The sequence below is a fragment of the Eschrichtius robustus genome, chromosome 14, assembly GCF_028021215.1.
Source record: "Eschrichtius robustus isolate mEscRob2 chromosome 14, mEscRob2.pri, whole genome shotgun sequence".
Classification (NCBI taxonomy): domain Eukaryota; kingdom Metazoa; phylum Chordata; class Mammalia; order Artiodactyla; family Eschrichtiidae; genus Eschrichtius; species Eschrichtius robustus.
In genome coordinates this window covers 50939193-50946421 of record NC_090837.1, presented here as the reverse complement: position 1 = coordinate 50946421, position 7229 = coordinate 50939193, and positions in this window count along the sequence as shown.

Sequence of the window (7229 nt, the reverse complement as noted above, 5' to 3'; positions counted from 1 at the left end):
TCATGGCCATGACCCTCATCTCCAGTGGGTGCGTGCACACACACACACACACACACACAAACACGTGTGTGCACACTTCACACTCTTTTTTGAGGCAGGCGGCTCTCCCTCTGGTCCATGACAGCTGCGAGGTTCACCAAGCTGCCTTGCACTTTCAGGCCACATTCTGGTTTGCTCTTCATTCAACAGCAGCAAGGGCAGAAGGCCTCTAATTTTTGTCACAAGACACATGGTGGCTCTCTCAGAGTCTAGGTTTAGAGACAGATACCAGGGAGGCATAGTACCAGAGAGGGAGATGGCACCTGGGGCGGCCAACCCAGGGGCCGGCTTCCCATGGCACCACGAAAAGGTGAGGAGGTCAGTCTCCTCCTGCCTCTGCCTCCTGAGATCTCCCCTCTCCACTTCTCAGGGCTCCACCCACGTGAGCACGTGCAAACACCACACAGCCCTGTGGGTGCACAGCATTCACCATGTATCCTCACTGCACAGGTGAGGGAAGTGGGGAGGGGATGCCTGGCTTCTCACATGCAGGCCAGCGGGCTGTCTGTGATATACCATGGCCTACCCCTCCTCCTGTACAGCTCTCGAGACTGAGGGCCAGCACATAGCTCCTGCGTTTGCACTTTAGCTTAATTTGGAAGGAACTCATATATCGTAATGTTCTCCATTGTCAGCTGAGCTTCTGCCAGGACAGGGGCACTCAGGGCACGCTGATCCCTTTAGGGTCCCAGCCCCCACCCAGAGCAGTAGACATCCTTCATGAGCAAACCTGAACCAAACTGATGCTGGGGAATCCTGGCCTTCTTCCAGTTAGGGAAGTGGGACACCCGTTCCTAGGGAGCTGCTATGGACTGAATTGTGTCCCCCCAAATTCATACGTTGAAGCCCTAACCCCCCATGTGACTGTATTTAGATATGGGGCCTATCAGAAGGTAATTAAGGTTACATGAGGTCAGAAGGGTGGGGCCCCGATCCCATAGGATTAATGTCCCATTACAAAGACACACTAGAGAGTGCTCTCTGTGTGCATGCACCAAGGAAGGGCCATGGGAGGACACAGCAAGAAAGAGGTTGTCTGCAAGCCAAGAAGAGAGGCCCCCACAGAAACTGGCCCTGTCGGACTTTGACCTTGGACATCTGGCCTCCAGAACTGTGAGAAAATAAATTTCCTTTCTTTAAGCCATCCAGACTATGGGCTTCTGTTATGGCAGCCTGAGCAGACTAATACAGGAGCCACCATGAGATTGGCCAGTATGGCCTGGTCCAGGGATCCAGGCTCTGGGGCCTCTGATTCTGAGGACAATGGTCCCTACTGTGGTTCCTTGACCTAGAGCTGCAGGACTGGGCAGGCACCTGCCTGTTCTCCCATCCATGGCTTGCAGTGCTCACTGAGCATTTATAGTTTAGCCTTTGAAGGCTCCCTGGCAATGGGTTTTGCTTGTCTCCCACAAGTTGCTAATCTTCCCTAGAGATCATGTTGAAGCCTGCAATAAAGCCTCCTTCCTCAGAACCCTCTCTTCACCCCAGGACACTGTTAGAAGACCACAGTGATTGTCTCCTGTGGTTCCCATGGTCCCTCTGGGGCCCTGAGGAAGCCCAGGGCGGCCAGATGGAACTTTCATGGAGTGGGCTTGGGCAGAGGCAGACTGGTCTGCTTGGAGGGGAACACTGAGGACTGCCCCCTGGCCCAAGCCATGCCCTGGGCCTCGACACCTCCTTCCAGTTGCCCAGGGCAACTGGGAAGTTGCAGTTCCCAGGTGAGGATGGCAGTTTACCCGCAGCTGTATTTCTATTATAGACACTGATGCTTCAGGGCTGAGGCCTAGTTGAGTTAGTTGGTTAACTGAGTTGGTTGAGCCTAGGGTGGGGGGGGGGAGGAAAGGGAAGAAGAGGAAGGATAAAGTGGAGGAGAACAAAGGGTTAGGAAGAAAAGTGGGGAGCAGAAGTCACAGGATCAAAGCACAGAGACGTCAGATCCCACAGAGCCAGGCTGAGAGGGGACACAGGCAGCACTGATACACAGTGACACCTGAGTCACCTCTCCAGGTGACACTTCGGATGACGAGACATATGAGTTCCCAACACTCAGAGCCACGGCGCTCCCAACAGCCTCACAGGCCAAATCGCACAGGAGGGTATTTATGGAGAAAAAGTCTTTGAGAGCCTTGACTCATTTTGGATTGTTTGTGAAGGTTTTTTTCAGCCCTGTGTGTTTTTGAGAAAGCAGCACAATAGTCAGGCTGACATCATCTGGTGTTAATGAGAACACTATAAACATTTCCACTTTGAGTCAGGCCAAAGCATTATTTTACAATATTATTTAATCATTTCTTCGGCATTCACCTAATCAGTACAAATGTCAAGCAAATGTTCAAAATGAAAGAAACCAATGTATTAAGAAATAAATGAATTTATGGTAATGATAATAATAACAACAACCCCCCAGTCAGGCTAAGTACACAAGGTTCTGGATTTCTTCCAGGGGCTTCCACAGGGCAGAGGAATGTTTTTGCTGTTCACTTACACAGCTGAGCTGGCCAGCTGCCATCACAGGCAGCTTTGTTTATTTGGTTTTCACTTTTCAGCATGAAGTACAGTCCTGTCTTGCTTCTCCTCCCTCTGGGGCTCTCTGAATGTTTCTAACTAGAATCCTTTCTGCTCATTTGCAAAAAAGACTCCCTCCCCTGGAACTGGTGATGCCGAGAAGCACTGCTGGGGGCGTGAGGGTCTGTGTGGACCGCAGCTCTGCTCGGTCAGGTCATAAATCAGCAGAGTTTCTGAGTTCAAACTTTCCTGCTCAGTAAGTTTTATTTCGGGATAGCACTAATTTGTTTTCTGAGCTCAGTGTGATTTGCTTGTAAACCTAGCGGACTGCTTTAGCTGGGGAATTCGTGCACAGCCTGCCACGCCATCACAGCCACATTAGGAGGTTCGTGGGCACATTGGCGTTTCTGCGCACTCAAGATGTCAGCAAGCTTTTCCCTGTGCAGGGTGCTGGTCAGAGGGCTGACTTCAGGCCTGTGCCTACACAGGGGCTCCCTATGCCCGCCCTGGCCCAGCACGACACTCGGGGGGGATGGGGAAGACAGATCAAATGCAATACACCTAATAAACGAATAAGCCCATTATATACTACATTAGAAAGTGAACTGCTGAGGAAAAGATAAAAGTAAAGCAGGGATAAAAGGTGTTGGATGTTTTAGGGTGTGGGGAGGGACTTTATAGATCAGGATAGAACAGCCAGAGTTTCTTTAAAAATTAAACATGCAACTAGTATGCAACCTAGCAATTGTACTCAGGCATTTCTCTTAGAGAAATGAAAACTTGTGTCCACACAAAAACCTATACATGAATTTCCATGGCAGCTCTTCTTGTAATAGTCCCAAACTGGAAATAAACCAGCTGTCCTTCATTGGGTGAATGATCAAATGAACTGGCACCTTCTCGCCGTGGAACTACTACTCAGCAACGAAAAGGAACAACCCATTGATGTCCCCAACGACCTGGAGGAGTCTCCAGAGGATTATTCCGAGTGAAAAAGTCAATCCCGAAAGGTTACATGCTATATGATTCCATTTAAAGAACATTCTTGAAATGACAAAGTTATAGAAATGGTGACAGATGAGTGGTTGCCGGGGATCTGGAGGGGATGGGACCGGAGGGGAGTGTGTGTGGCTATGGAAGGGACAGTAGGAGGGTCCTCGTGGGGATGGAAATGTTCTGTATCTTGACTGTGTCGATGTCGGCGTCCTGGTTGTGCTATTGTGTTGTAGGTTTGTAAGATGTCACCATGGCAGGTAAACAGTGTAAAGGACACGGGAGATCTTTCTGTATTATTTCTTGTACCTATGTGTGAATCTACAGTTGTCTCACAATAAACAGTTTAATTTAAAAAATAGGGTGGTCCAGGTGGGCCCACTGAGAAGTTGACATTTGAACTGAGACTTGACTGGAGAGATGCATTTATCTGGGTGGACGCTGTCGCCGGCAGAGGCCATACTGTAGAAGAGCCCGCGGCATGCTCAAGGGGGGGCGCACCAAGGGACAGGGTGAGCGTGGAGGAAGGCACAGGAGGTGAGTCCGAGGGGGAGCTGGGGCCTGCTGGGCACGGTGAGGTCCCGGGCTTTCGCTCTTGGCGGTCAGGGGAGGTACAGATGGTTCTGAGCAGCAGAGTGATACGGGCCAACTTCCCTTGTAACATACCTTTCTGGCTGCTGAGTGGAGCCAGACTGTAGGGGCCCAGGCAGGAGCAAGGAGATGGTGAGGGGGCTGCTGCAGGCACCCCGGATGACCCCTGGTGTCTCCCCAACCCTGGCAGGCCCTGTCTGTGACTCTCCTGGGCATGTGTGCACACAGATCTTTGGTAATGTGCGCAGGAGCTTCTTAGTCCCCCAAACCCCAGTCTACACTGGGGACCCACAGAGAGCACATCACACAGCTGAGGATAAGGGTCATGAAGGTAAAGATGAGGGGCTGCCTGAGGACAGGAACCTCAAGCTGCAACTTACTCATTGAGCCTCGGGGTCCGCGGGAGGCAGGTCTGGAGCCTAGTGGTTTAGAACAGTCAAAACAAAAATGCCCTTGGTGGTGTCCAGGTGTCTGCATGTATATGTCACTATTCCTTCCAAGTAGGAATGCATTCCACAGGAGGTTTTGAGCACCTGATATGTGCTGGGGACCAGTGCCCAGTGCCAGGGGTGCAGTGGGGGATAAAGCTGGCATAGCTCTTATGCTCACCATGGCAAAAAACTAGTGAGCAGACGAATAAGTAAAATAGTGACAAATCATAATGAAGGTTATGAAGCAAGCAAAGAATGTGGGAGGATGTGTATGGGGAGGGGGACAATAGTGCCCCCTTAGGTAAGAAGGTGACACTTAGGTCGAGACATACAGTAGGATTAGGAGCCCGGTTAGAGTCCCCAGCAGAGGGAGCCGCCTGTGTGAAGGCCCTGAACCAGGGAGGTGGGACAGGGTCCAGAGATGCAGTCATGCCCCAGCATCACAACATTCGGCCCAGTCCCTGCTTGGCCTCGCCCAAGGACAGCACTCTATATCCCAGATACCAGCCTCACACTCCTGCCATCCTCTTACACAGGCTGTCAGCTAGGCCTGGCCTCAATAGTGCCCAAGAAACAGCTGTGATTTCACAGTGAGCATGAAAGATACTCTCCTCTGTAACATACCAGATACTGGTAAGTGTGAGAGATTGTGGGAATGATAAAAAGACAGTCTTTTTAAAAACCCAAGTCTATAAAATGAGCCTGCTTCCCAAAGCCACTGACCCACACATGGCATGACCATGTGGCCCAGAAGAGGACCTGGCAGCTGGGCTGGTGTCCCAGGCTGGGAACAGAGGTGGGAACTGTGAAGACAGAGAGAAGCAAATTTGACAAAGTACACATACCATGTTTATCAGTTTCCTAGGGCTGCTGTAACGAAGTACCCAAACTGAGTGGCTTAAAACAACAGAACGTTCTTCTCTCACAGTTCTGGAGGCTAGAAGTCTGGAATCAAGTTGTCAGCATGGGCCTGTTCTCTCTGAAGTCTCTAGGGGTGGATCCTCCCTTGCTTCTCCCAGATTCTCGTAGCCCCCAGTGTTCCTTGGCTCATGGTAGCTTCACTCTGCCTCCATCTTCACGTGGCTGTCTTCCCTCTGTGTGTCTGTGTGTCCTGTGCCTTCACATGGTGTTCTCCCTGTGTGTCTGTCTTCACATCGTCTTCGAGTCATATTGGACTAGGGCCCACCTTAATGACCTCATCCTAACTAATTACTTCCACAACGACCCTACTTCCAAATAAGGTCACATTCTGAGGTACTTGGAGTTAGGACTTTAACATAACTTTTGGGGGCACACATTTAACCCACAATGCAATGCTATGCCAGGGAAGGAAGAGAGCTTAGAAAGGACTGGGCAGCCATGGAACTGAGTCGCAGATCTTGCACCATAGATGCCGTTCTGAGCTCACGTCCACACCCTGGATCTGCTGACTCTGAATCACTCCCACTAATTCCCTTAAAAATACGCTTTACTCTGAGTGCTTCTGTTGCATGGTTTCAAGTAAAAAGAATTTTTATGCTCCTAAGGCTAGGGCATTTTTGTTAGTGGTGCAGTCATGGTCGTGCAGGCCTGAATGGCTGGTCTTCTCCCTGTCCCTCACCCCATGGCCATCACACTGGCCAGCTGGGCAGTCAGTGGGGTAGACAAGGCCAGGCCAGGTCATGGAAGACCCAGGACCTGGACTAGCTTGGGTAAGCAGTAGGGAGCCATCCAGCCCTGAGCAGAGGTCCCCTCGCCCTCCTCATGGATGACTCTTTGCCCTGCTTCCAGGGTCCTGGAACGTCTCAGTCCCCCCTGGGGACCATGTGGCCTCTGAGACCAGGGCTGGATGTCCTCCAGATCCTGCAGCCCCTCTTCCCATGTCCCCATCCAGAGCAGGGGCAAGAGGAATGGGCTGAAAAGGAGGAGAGCTGGAAAGAACCCAGGGAAGGTGGTCTGGCTGAGCACCTGAAATGGCCACAATCCTGGTCTACAGGCAGACTTCTACGTTCTCCTGATGCCATAGACATTATAGCTGAATCCATTTAAAAGAGGGTGGCAAGTATGTAAATCGTGACCGCCCCGCCCCCACAAGACACCAGGAAAATATTTATATTATGCCTCAACCAAGACAGGAATACACTTGGAATTCTTCAATTTAGACTCCAGTTCATTCATACGCTTGTTGCTAAATTAAAAGTTCGAAATAATTTCCTGCTGTAAAAATATGAGACTCTTGCTATTCAGATAGAATTTTTAATCCAAGACTTGAAAACTTAGGAATTATTTCAAAATGCCTTTTGAAGAGTTTTTCTGTTTCTGATCATAAAATCTCAAAGTCTACATCTGATCTTAGCCAAAAGGCTGAGAAATGATTCCGTTTTTCTAAATTTAGCTTTACTTATTAGTACTCATTTATAGCTAAAATGATAATATAACATGCTTAAAAATAATAAAATGCATTTCTGTAAAAATACATTGTATGTGGCTGGACTTGCAGCTATAAAGCAGTAGAGATCAACAAATCCTCCCCACTAAAATCAACCATAAAACTGGACATAGTTGCAAAAAAACAATCATTTCAGGGCTCTGGAAATTGACCACAGGCAAACAACAAATTGAGAAACATGTAATCATGAAAAACTGTGGGGATACAGGTAGAAACAGTGGGGATATGTGGCGTTCTTGCCT